The 13282-nt window shown below is 35.6% G+C and overlaps 1 protein-coding gene and 1 long non-coding RNA gene across 2 annotated transcripts in view; one reads left to right on the forward strand and one right to left on the reverse strand.

The window, feature by feature from the left end:
• LOC129373565 (uncharacterized) overlaps positions 1-5195 on the reverse strand; it is a 55981-nt gene extending 50786 nt beyond the window's left edge. Inside the window, exons 1-2 of the long non-coding RNA XR_008607381.1 lie at positions 4976-5195; positions 4344-4509 (exon numbers count right to left, since the gene is read on the reverse strand). This is a non-coding gene — a long non-coding RNA (uncharacterized LOC129373565). The remainder of the gene's footprint in view (positions 1-4343; positions 4510-4975) is intronic.
• Positions 1-13282, forward strand: part of kctd16b (potassium channel tetramerization domain containing 16b) — an 84105-nt gene that overhangs the window by 50442 nt on the left and 20381 nt on the right. The gene's annotated exons all lie outside the window — the stretch shown is intronic.

The raw sequence follows: 13282 nt of genomic DNA on the forward strand, positions 1-13282 counted from the left end.
AAATGTATTTTTGAAACTTTATCATTAATGTCCAGTAGACTATAAAATAAGGTTCTAGAGAAAAGCATTATTTAGATTGGCAGCAGCAAGCAGCAAAATGTTACTATCGTGCTTCTCTATGGATTTATTTATTTTTTCATCCACATGCAAGACACACTGTCCTACACAGTTGAAATTAGTAGAACTAATACTCTTAATCCTTAAACTAAGATGGTTTAGGGTTATGCCTGAAAAGTCTTCAGGATGCCTCCAGAGTGATCCATTTTTAACTCAGAGAAGAGATCAAGAGTAAAGAAAGGAAGATTCAACATTTCAAGCAGAGATCAGTGAACAAAATCATTAGACGGATAGAGTAATGAATTAAAGAATTGTGAGAAAGCTTTTAAGTGTCTCTTTAAATATGCACACAATTAGTTCATGTTTTTATGCTCAAATTAAATATGACCAATGAGGGCATAATTAGGGCACTAATCATATCTAAAATGGGTAGTCTGAACAACTATAGAGCATACAGAAAAACAATTCCATGTTTCAGATTCATAAGCTTTAACATTGTGTTTAGAATTGCTGAACAGATGAGGCACTATTAAATAGAAGAGTCAAAACACACAAACTTATCTGAATCATCAGAATTTGATATGCTATTTTTTTCTCATTTGTCAAAGCTAATAACTGACCAAAAACAGGGAAAAATAAAAACACTGGTTTAAAAATAGTGATACAAAACATTGTGTGCCTGTTCTGGGCCAAAAACTGTAAAAAGAATCACAATAAAATAAAACATGTATTAAAATAATTTTTCACTGAATGGGAGAATGCTGATTATATTTACTGTGCCATGCTGGCTAGTGCTTGGATTATCATCGAAAAGTGATGCAAAACCAAATCCAGGTAGCCTTTTATATTTTTGGCCAGGCTAAAACAAAGGTAATAATACGTGATGGAAGAATAGAGAATATAAACTAGAAGAAGATAAGGATATTTGTTATTCCTGATGCTGTTTAGTTAATAGATATTACAGAGTTGCATTGTGCTCATTCATCTTGCTCTGAAGCAAACACTTTGGATTTGCCTTTGATGTCAGATTTAGCTCTTGAACTTTGAAGTAATCTGCATTGCAAATAAATGCAACATTATGAAAAAAAGAAGAAAGCATTTTATATTTTAATGAGTCCAAGATTGAACAGAATATTGTAGTGTGTTGTTAAGTGGTTGTGCAAATTAAACAATAATAATGACTTTGTTCAAAATGCAATATTAATAAAAAACAATTCTAACAAAACATGTAAAATAAGGCTAAAAAAATGTTTTGAAATAAAATAATTATGACATACTACAAATAAGTATTGACATGCCCATTTCCCATCTTAAATTTTGACTTAACTTATTATCTGAACATTTTCTTGTCTTGTATACAATTAATTCTAAAAGTATCCATACCCCTTATAATGTTAAATGTAAAATTATTGAATAAGAAGCTTATTTTATATAGATAATTCAGCATTGAAAATGAGTGTTCATTTTTTAAAATGAATAATTTATCTTTGTATCAACATTTCATTTAAAACAAATGTTTGTCTTCACAAGTTTTCTCTTAGATCCAAGTCAGGACTCAGTAGTTGGGACTTCAAATTGTTGATATTGGCTCCAGTTAAAAAAAAAAAAAAAAAACATGTTAGAAATATATTTGATATACTTGAAAATTACTTTAGCTTTAAAAATCTGACATGGTCATTAAACATTTTGGGCTTAACTGTATAGTGGGAGATTGAGGGTCAATGGAAAAGAAAGAAAAAGTGAAACCTTGCCAACAGTTCTTTTGAAAAATACAGTGGCGGATTTAATATTTGTAAAACATTGTTCAACTCCAGTGCTTGAAAGTCACTTTGTCATGTTGATTAGGCAATTCATCCATTTGATCCAGGTGTCCCTCCTCATTTAAAGAACAAAAAGTCTTAAATCTGACCTGAGTAGCTAAACTGTCCAGAGGTCGATCCAGTCTGGTCTTCTGTGTCAAAAACTTTGGTCAGAATCAGCAGCAATAAAACAGTAGCTGACACAGAATACCAAGAATAAATCATTCAACATCAATCTGAACACTGCTTCTGTAGAATGATTCACTCAAAAAAAGACTGTAATATGACTGCTGAGTTATAAACTTCCGGCCTTGGTGCTTGAAACTTCTTCATGGTAGAAAATGTTTTGTCACAACCCAACTTTTAACTCTATTGCAATTTTCTTAAAAGCACTAGACATCAGCGAGGAAACTAAGAGCGTCTTTTCGAAATGATCTGCTTCTTATCATTTTAGTATTTGCATTAAGTCTGAACTTGTAAGAGTTGTTGAGTTGTCTTTTAAAGGTCACCTTAGTGATTTATTACAGACTGAATATGTTGTCAGTCAAAGTGTTTGACTTCAAAACCTATTCTCTTCCCTTGCCAGCAACTATATCGCTCTCAGAAGACATACAGAATTCATGCCAGCGCTTGACTGTCAAGTCACAAAATGCACCAGAGCTTCAAAACTCTGAATGTTTCTGTGTTGCCTCCCAGTGCTTTAGGGAGACCAGTCAGGAAATTGAGTCTGTCTGATAAACTCAAGCTACGGTAATGAAAATGTGGAGACATTTGTCTGTCTCTGAGTCTTTGGGTATCGATGACTTTTAAAAATTGACTTGCAATGCATCTGTCTTTAAAAACTCAGATTGCATCATTACACTCCTCAAAGTCATTCGGTTGAATGAGAGCATTTAAAACGAGATCCGTAGTCTTACTTCCATATAATTCAACAGACATCACAGCACAAGTTTCTAAATAGTTTTGTGTAATATTCAAGGTGAAATGAGACTTTGCAACTCCAGGTGTTATACAATGTTATAATGTTGTCTGACATTTTATTCTGAGACCATACAAAGCTCAAGTAAAAAAAAAGAAAGAAAACATTTCATTGCCTCATTCCTCAAATAATGTGTTATACTGGTCTGTAGCCCTGACCTGTGCGCCACAACTTATTGGAGTAGGAACGAAATGCATTACAGGTAATCACACGTACGTCAACAGAGAGAGAGAGCTATTAATGTCAAATCAAATCTTCCTACTGACTGACCTCTGGAAAGCAGACACTGCAAAAAGTCTGGGCAAAAGATAGGGCTTTTGCTGGAATCTGATGCATTGTTGTTTTCTTTACTTCATATAAGTACAAGACAAAGGTGAAGTGTGTTGAAGAGTCTTCTAAGGTTGTCTATTTTGCTTAGTCACAATAGCCTCCTGTCAACACATGGACGCACGCACTTCCTCCTCCGCTCTTTATCTCTCGATTGATTGCTCTAATCAGTGGGATGCAGTCAAGCTCTGTGAGAGTGCCACGCTATTTTCCACTTTACTAACCCATGAAGGGTAGGAATACTCCCAATTTCAGCTCAACCAGGTCAGATGGAAACAAGTCACAGTTAAAAAAAAGAAAGGAAAAAAGCAGCATCTTCATGGAAAAAAACCCAAAACTTTTCTTTAAAGAAACAGTAATCTGGATACTTTGAGTTTATGTCAGTGATAGACAAAATTAACAATTATTTTATCTCAGTAGATTCAATTGAGTGTTACATATTTCAGGAAAGAATGAAAATCCTTTTATTTCCTTGCATAAGACGAGTTCTGCTGAAGAGCAAACAGTTTAATCTGCTGGCAGAGAGAAAAGCTGGCAGGTAAGAAGTCAGGGTGAACAAGCTGCTTTACAGCTGGTATAGACAAATGCTCCATACAGACCAGAAAACTTCAAGATCATTCAAATTTAGGCTTATGCCTGATGATGTTGGAACATACTCAAGACTCAAACTGTGATCTTACTGGTGTGCCAGAAAAGGAATTAAAAAAAATAGAAAATGTAGCTACAATGTGAAAAATGTGTCCAACATTTCCTTGCAGAGGTTTACAATCACCAAGTATGAAAAACAGGGGGCAGACAATTTTACTGATGTATTTTTTTTCCAATCGAAAACATTTCACCCTCACTGTTTTTGTAGCTATCACCAAACATATCTGATCATCCTGTTGAGTAAAAATGGTAGAGCTTTTTTAACATTGTTTTGTTTCCCGTTATGAACCGTGCTTTTAAGCTATATTCATACATTTTAATGGAGTTCAGATAGCCTAATATGAAGCTTTCCAATTCTTCCCATAACCAGTTACAATGTGATTTTGGGATGATTTTTCACTGGAACACGCAACTGTAAATCAATATCAGACCTGAGAGTTGAGATGAAGACAAAAATTTGGAAGTACTCATTCTTAATCATTCAGTTCATATTATGCAATCCACAAATGCAAGAGGCAATGGAGGAATCTTACCGCATGATGGTCTCCTTTACTTTGTGCAGTTTCCCCTCTTGAAAACGCATGTTTTTTATCAACTGGATTCCACTCAAAGGACCAAGTATTTGTCTCCGTTTATCCCCCATCTAGTTACCAATGTTAGAACATTGCTCTCACAGATGGTCCAGAAGCAGGGACGGACCTTTAAGCAATTTCAAAAGAAGAAAAAATAAACATTACAAACCTGTACTTTCTGGATGTACATAAATTAATTTTACACAGTCTGCAAAAATAATACTGAGCAAACTACAAAAATGAACCACTGCACATCAACCCACAAAGTGAAGTGAACAATTAACTAACTTAAGTTCTTTAGACATTTCAAATTAATATTTACAAAAGTTTACTTTTTGATTTTAAAATATATCAATATTGTCAAGTTAATCTGACAATATTTTACCCAGTTAAATTACCCATATGTTTAATAAATTGATAGTTAAAAAAAACAAAACCCAACAATCTTTCCAACCATCTAAATCAACTATTGATATTACAGTTTTCACAACTACAATATGACAACACAGGTTAACGAGCCGGTGGCTAGGCTAAAGCTAATCCAGAATGTAAGCAGTAGTGATCTCACAATAATAATGTAGTTTCTGTTTTACCGACTGTCTCTCTGCTTGTTTGGAGATGTATCAGGCAGATGTTCAAAGGTTACACCAAACTCCCGGGTTTGTTTGTTTGTTTGTTTGTTTGCTTTGTGTTGCCTTGCCTGCCACTTCTAATTTTTCAGTCATTGTCCGTCCCTCTTTATGGTCCGGGTATAACAACCACTTTTCCGCCATGTTTTTTTTCTGTCAAGTCTTTTCTTTATTTCATGTTTCTTTTTTCTTTTCTCTTTATTTATTTTTCCTTCTATTCCTCTTCTTCTGATTTGACTTCACAATGATGCTGTTTGATATTTGGTTGCTTTTAAAGTGTTCTCAGGTTTTTCATTTTGATGCTTTCAAAGATTTTTTTGCTCAGTCTGTGGTAGGCTATATTTAGCAAATATGTATCCAAATTGCATCCGGGTTATCTATATGGGTAGCTCCAGATTACAGGCTGTTCTTTCTAGGTTGGCACAATCACAGTTCAAGTTGATGATGACCTTGCTTGACAGAAATAGTGATGTTTCAACAGTTCCCAGATTATGATCAACTTGATCACTTGATTTGGTGACTTTGAGGACAATGTTCCCCAAATCACACCTAATTTCTTTTTTTAAATGGAAAAAGCAGGCTAATGTTGAATGATCCAGGCATGGAAATTATGAGGACTGTGCTTGAAACCAGACAGTTTAAATTTACTTTACTAATTATGGCAAAAAGACAGGTGAAATGTTCTGCCAGAATTATTAAGCAAGAACATGAAGGGCTGTCATCATAGCTTTCGGGAAGCTCTTAAATTTCCTTAAATGTTCAGTGGCTGAATTTATTTGACAAAGGAAAGGCTTAAATTAAATACAGTGAAATGAGACTTAAGATTCTGCAGAAAATGAAAGCACCTGTCTTCAGATTGTGTGATGCTCGACACAATGAAGGAAATTCAGACAACTATGTTTTATTCATGTTCATCTGACTGTTGCTGAATGCCTGTTTTTACCTTGTGCTCTCCACACAAAGTAGTAGTGGTGGTTGCAGTTTTTGTGCATTCCTGTCGACAGAAAGGACAGGGAGTGGAACAACAGTGTGACAGGGACAGACAGAGCAGGAGAGGGTGATGGAGATGCAATCAGAAAAAAACTCCAGTGAGATGACAGTAAAGGCCAAAGGGACAGGAGAAAATAGGAGATAAACAATTGAGAGAAAGTACAAAGGGAAGAAAAAAGAAATGGAAAAAAAAGGAAGCTGAGACAAAATGTGTGAGTCACATAGTGAGAGTAAAAAACTGTAAGAAAAGAGTGAAGAATGAAAGTGAAAGAGAAATCAGTGTGTGTGAGGGTGTGTGTGCATGCAGATGTGTGTGTATGAGAGAGAGAGAGGGACAGAGAGAGAGAGACAGAGAGAGAGAGAGACAGAGAGAGGGGTGGGGGCAAGATTAGGGAGGCGATATCAGGCTGTCCATCAGTGTCACAGAGCTTGTGTCCTCTGTAAGTCATTTCATTCATCAGCCTGGAAGCTCAGATTGTGTCTGGATGGCCTGTTTACCTATTCTACATCATAGCATCAAAATGTGTGCGTGTTATATCTGCTTTCAGAATAGACCTCTGCTGAATCAACTCTAAATATTGATGTAAAAATACCAGTACACAATTTTACAACCTGGACCACATGGTAAAACATCACATATGTAAACACACTAGTTTACATAAAATTCTAATATTCAAATTTGAGTTATTTACTATCATTTCGTCATTAACTTACTTCCTACCGTTTTAAAGTTTAGTTTTTTTAAAAGCTCCATATTGAAAACATACATCTAGTCATTACTTTGTAAAAACAATTGTATTCCTAATGTAATACATGATGCTAAAGAGCTTTGGGCACTAACATTATCATTTTTGTATGCAGCAAAGGAAAACGCTTCACTGAATTATGTTTAATCAGCACATTCTTTTCTCCTTCACTGCTGAGCATATACTTGAGACCAAAAAGAACCACTTAGCAAAAACCCATCTGTGTTCAAATGAGGGTTGTCATCAATCAAGCAACCCTCTGCTCTTATAGTGTCAGTGTGGACAATGTGCGGTGGCTGATTGACAGGAAACAGTGCATTATGTTTAAAAGTGACACTAATGTACTGGTGTTGGTTAACTGACTGACTAATACTATAAATAAATAATAAATCTACAGCAAATCAAGAAAATAATAGTATAAGCGTAACTGGCAATGTGCAGGAAATAAATTAAATATGCAAAATTAATCAAAAATATATACTACTTCATTAAGCTTTCTTGAGTTCTGTTTTGTCCTCAGAAGTTTGTCCACTTTTATTGTAATGCTGCTCCTGACATGTTATTGGCTTGTTTTCCAGATTAAAGCATTTAAACCATCAAACAGCAAATCAAAGGTTTTCTTATGGACAGATGGCATCGACTCATGTAGTTCATGTGATAAAAGCTTCTTGAGAACCCAAATTCCTATTCTGTATTATTTTCTTTTTCTTTTCTTGAACTTCTTTTACTGTTGACTTTTTTTTATCATGGGAAAGAACATCCATCATCTCCTCTCCCCACTCTCCTGCTTCCTATATTTTTTTTTTTTAGCTGGCATTTGGTCAGTTGTGACACAGCGTTATAAAACTCTGCACTTTGCTAGAAATCAGTGATTGCTACAATTTTCTAGCCCTGCTTTGGGGGATAATCTGGTGCAACCTCTTGCTGCAAGCTTCAAATTAGGTTTTCAACTCTACATAATTCTCCCAGGGGAATGTACTCATTTGCTGTTTTGCATGAGTGTATGCATATATTCTTGGAGCTCAGAAGTAAAAGGTAGATTTAATTTAAACTTTTCGAATGAACATGCATTTATCAAAATGCTGTGTGGGTTGTCAGAGAACTGCTCACCAACAGTAAAGGTCTACTGTAAGAGGGTTTTTCATATGCTTCCAGATGCATTCCACTAAAACGCGTGATTATTAGTGGTGCTCATGACAATGCTTATTTGTTTATGCTAAAACAAGTGCAAAGTAGAAGTAGGCACCACTGGAGACATTTAGATTATCTTCCATTTCTTTATTTCTAGTGAAGAAAATAATTAATCCAACTGGCCTCATTTTGCCAAATGCGCAAGATGTGTCTGATGCGCCTCTCATACATTTTCTCATCTATTCCATTCTCAAGCATAATGTTCCCTGCATTTCCATCAGTCATCAAGGTCCATTAAAGAGCCGTTCATCTGAGAGGCCACTCTATGACATTAGGCGAATAATGCATCATTTCGGCCTGATGGGAGCTGGTGGGGGTAAATTAGTGGCACTGATTGAGAACCCCGGTTTACATTGATTACCTCTAAGCCGTTGGAGCATGGAAAGACATTTTGTAAACCTTGCCTCCTATTTCATATTGAGCTTGTGCAAAATATTGTGAAAGAGAGAGAGAGAGAAAAAAAGACCAACGAAGCAGTAATAAAGACAAATTAAAGCAGCGTTCATTTCACTACTGCTTGAGATTGAATAACTGTTGCCTAGGATACTGTGAATTTAAACACAGGAGGAGGGAGAAGCAAAATGGGCTGAGAATGAAAAGGAGTCAAAAGAGAGATAGACAGAAACAGCGGGACGTATCGTTTAGCTTTGTGCCTCTTATCGATTCCACCCTGTCATCACTGAGGAGACCACTTAGCCATTAAAAGATTAGGCTTGTAGTAGACCTATATCTCACAAGGACAGGCAAGTTGATGATGATGAAGTAGTTTATGGAGAGCCTTCAAAATGTAGTGATATATTACAAATTCATACAACAAAAAGAGCAGCAACACAGAGATATGTTTTCTTGCTGTGGGGATGTAAATCTCACACAACATAACTCTTTAAGGACATGCAAAGTAAGTTCACTAATAGCTTCAACATTTATGCTATATGTTCTTTTTCTCACAAAATGTTTGTAAAAATGGAAAAAAAAACTGTAGAAGAGTTTTTTTTTTTTTTTTAAATTGCAGTGGGAATCCCGTTTTCTTATTTAAGATCCTTCTGTCCAAAAGTGTTCATACACTATTACTTGTTTCATCTATTGTCACATTACAACCTTAAACTTTCTGGAGAATGAATGATACGCACTGTGAAAGAGGAAACAACTGAAGAATAAACTGACATTTATCTAATAAAGTCACTTTTAATGTTTAAAAGTTCACTTTTCTTTCTTTCTTGAGTTAACACACAACTTTCTTCTAAAAAATCTGTCATGTTAGTCATATTTTTTGTTTAAAAGCTTTAGTGTTGTTTAATCTATAAATAGATCATAAAAATAGACACAGAGTTTTAATTTAATTTAATTTATATTCTATATATTTTCAAATAAGCCTCACAAATCTACCACATCACAATGAATAAGAGTAAGTTTTATTTTTGCCATATTTTCATAGCAAATATTTATGGTATTTATTCTGAAAATTGAAGCTTCAATCATGATCTTGTTAACTATGTAAAGAGAGAATGATTCCTTTTTTAAGATAGACCTGACGAGTCAGACTGCTAAATAAAACCAGGAAATCATGAGAAGAGTAGGCGGCTATATCCTTACATTTTTGTTGAATAGAGTTAATATAAAGCCTGAAGTCATAAGGAAATGAAACAATGAGTAGCCGGTGTGTGATGACTGGAGATGGCAGTGACACTGAGATACACAATAAATGTTATAGAAACATAATTTAAAAAAAAATAAGAGGATGAATATGTGTGCACTTCCAATCTAAATTTAGATCTGTATGTTTTAGTTTTAAGATTATTTATGTTTTGGTTATTTTTTTTTTACTTTTCCATACACTCTCATTTGACCAGGGCACCTGCATGACTGCCCTCCATGGGTTGTGGTAAACTTTAAACAGGAAGGCTTATGACTGTCTTTCAACAATGTCTTTTCTCTTACCGCTCTTCTGTGAAAGTCAGATCTTATGAATTTTAGCTGTTCTATTGACAGATCCTCCCATCTGAGCTGTTCATCTTGGCAGTTTCTCCAGAGTTGCAGTGGGCATTTTGGCTGCATCCCAGGTTAATGTTCTCCTTGTCATTTTTATTATTATTCCCAAATCGCTGAGGCCTTTGCAGTTATTAGTGTGTCAGTAAATTTCAAGGTTGAAAAGTGAAGGGGCTTAATACAGATACAGGGCACCCTTCTTTGACCTTTGATGCATGAATTCAGAAAATTGCTTGTGACTGAATGTTAAGTCACATGTGATTAATCTATGTAATAATACATCTATTACATTCATTGAATTGCTTTATCAGAATGTATGACAACTTGCTGTGAGTCATTTCCAAATCTTTTTGAAACTGTTTCAAATTGTTCCCAAGAAGACATTTCTTTAAATGTACAGCAGGATGTAGGTTTCCTGTCTGTGGGTAGCTATTTGTGTCTGCAAGTCCAGGAGAACAAACCACACATTGTCATAGTTGTTTTGTATGGAAAAAAAAAAAAAAAAAAAAAAAAAAAACAAAACATTTGGATATGCATATGCACGTGGGACTATTTCAGAAGGCAATGGAAGAATTAAATGTAGGGTGTCACAAGACAGCCTGCCTCGAGTATGTTCAAGTAGATATATAAGTGCGTTCATGCATGAATAACTAAAAGCACACTCAAATAGAGACCTATGCACTTTAGAACTCTGAAAAAAAGACAAGTGTCTTAATAACACTTAGCCTTACATCAACTCTTCAGACCAAGTGAAAGTCTGACTATGCCAAAAGCTGTTAAAAGTTAATGACCCAGCAAACCTTGAAATTCATTCACATGATGCAAGCCCATGAATCAACTAACTTCAAAAAAAGCAGCAAAACTCTCTAAACACTTTGGCTGAGGTTCACTCCTCTAGCTTCTACAGCACAGAAATTTAAAGTGACATTCTCTCATTTTTTTACTTATAATTTGCCCAAGGTTTCTTTTTGCCAAACGGATGGTCCTTAGTGGACACATTAGCAATGACACATCACTTTACTGTCACTTAGACATTTGTACTCTGTGATAGGGTTCTCTTGCTACTCCTGTCTTTATGTATGAATGTGCATGGAGAGAGATAAACATGCGATATTCCTGTCTCTCTGTGTTTGCTTGCTGTGGCCTACTTCCTCCACCTACCCGTCATACAGAGTCCCTAATGAGGCCCCTGGGAAGCTGTCAAGAGCTGGTGCTTCTCCCAAACAGCTCTGCTTCCAAGTCGATTTCAAAGCTTTTGCCTTTAAGGCTGCACAGCCTATGAACTGCCAGGTTTGGTATCCAGCCGTCCGATTTTGTCACCATTCTTACAAATACTAACAACAGCAGATTTGGTATGGCTGCCAGGATATTTGAAATAACGCTGTACATCCATTTGTTCACATGTGTTTGCACAAACTGACAAACTTCCCTGACAAACAAGCCGACACACACCCATCTGGGTACAAGCCATTGCCTTATGTGAGCTGATTTAATTCAGTCTGTCCCCTCACCAGTTTCTCTGTCTCATATTGAGAGCTGTTGGGGAGATTCAGTGATTACTAGAAACAAAGAGGTCCCATAAAGAGTGCAGATATTGCTTCACACTCAACAAATACATGCAATTCAGCAATACAATGAGAGCCTTGATGGAGAGAACACAAGCATGCAGAGATTTACAGCAATGAAGAATGCCACCTTCCTTGAAGGAAAAGTCGGGTTCCTTCCAGTTCACCGACCATGCTTTTCTTCCATATCCCACTTTGAGCTGTTTTCCTGAAATCCTCTCTACTAGGAATACTTCAAGTGAAATGGGGCAATAGCAATAAAACATTCTTCACCAGTAATATTCAGACTCATGCTCTCAACATAGAGAAGAAACTTAAAGTGAACTGGAAAGAGAAAAAAAAAAACAACTCTCAGCTTCTTTTGTTTGCAAAGAAAGCTCATGGACATGAGATGGCAAATTGTGAGTTTATTTGCAGAATAGCATCAATAAAATTTGTTATTTTTGTCATCCAGGTTCTTATTTTTTCATCTTTATAGTACCATAAAATGCTTGTCTTGTAAATTATTACATCTTTAAAGCCCATTTTCCATTGTCCAATCTTACTCTAACCACTGATGTCTGATTTGGTAAGTAAGGAACATCTAAATTGCAGTATGTTCTTTTCTATTATTGGGGTGAATATGGGCAGGAATGTGTGCAGCCATGCTGTGGTCGACAATCCAATGACGTTTGCAGCAACACTAAGCAGTGACAACCTGGAGGTTGTGGTTTTAATGGATTCATATAAACTCAGAAATCTGCTTCTGGCTTAATGACAAACATCCAGAAATGCCACATAATTCAGACTAAAGGCTAAAATGATGTTACATCTCATCCTCCATTTCAGTGTTACTACAGCTTACTCAAATATGCCCAATTATTTAATTTTGTCTAATGAAAAGTCATTGCTGGCCCAAATATAATGAAAACAATTTAGATTAGCTGATTTGTTTGCTACACGTAAAATCAATTTATATTCTGACACTTTATTTTTCAAACATGTTGAAACTTTGGATCTCAGTGAAATGATGTAAACTATTAGCCACACATGAAATTTATTGAAAAGAAAAATCAAAACAAAGTATAAAATGCACATCACAGCAAACTGGTGTTATGTAATTCTGGTGTTTCCCTGTGGCTGGCGAAAAATCTGAAACTGAACATTGACCAAAGCAGCATCTTTTCTCACTTCTTTATTCTTTGGAGAGACGTTTGGCTTGCAGGACTGCAAAATCACAATCATTCCAAAACTAGAAGGATGTGTTCCTGCTCACATTTATTCTTCTTGACACTGAGCAGTTCTCTCATGGCTGACCTATCAAACCTTTATGTCCTCTAAAAATCTGTAATGCAGAAGAGTTGAAAATATATAAGGGAAAATATGAAAGAATCTTCTACAACTTTGTTCACTAAGATTTTCTGTAGCATCTTGGCACAGAAATTGTGCAATTTAATTGACTCAACACTATGGTGTCATTGCTGATAAAAAACAGCCAGTGTTCTGGGATGTTCCTCCAGCAGAGTGCCTAACCTCCTGGGATTCATAGTAAACAGAGACAGCTGCAATCAGTGGCACGCTTGCACAGTCTGGTACCATCAGCATGTTTCATTATGTTTGCAAGCGTGCTCACTCCTGAGAAGCCAAATTTTTAAACTTATGTTTCTCATTTATTTATATTTTTTGGGTCAGGCCCCAGTGAAATATGGAAAAACAAACAAACAAAAAAAAAATTCAAAAACTTAAAATCCATTCAACATTTACAATGCTGTTTTTCAATCTGTTGAGGTTAGATTGATACGTTTTTCAAATTA

The sequence above is a fragment of the Poeciliopsis prolifica genome, unplaced genomic scaffold (genome assembly GCF_027474105.1).
Source record: "Poeciliopsis prolifica strain line A6 unplaced genomic scaffold, Auburn_PproV2 SCAFFOLD033, whole genome shotgun sequence".
Taxonomy (NCBI): Eukaryota; Metazoa; Chordata; class Actinopteri; order Cyprinodontiformes; family Poeciliidae; genus Poeciliopsis; species Poeciliopsis prolifica.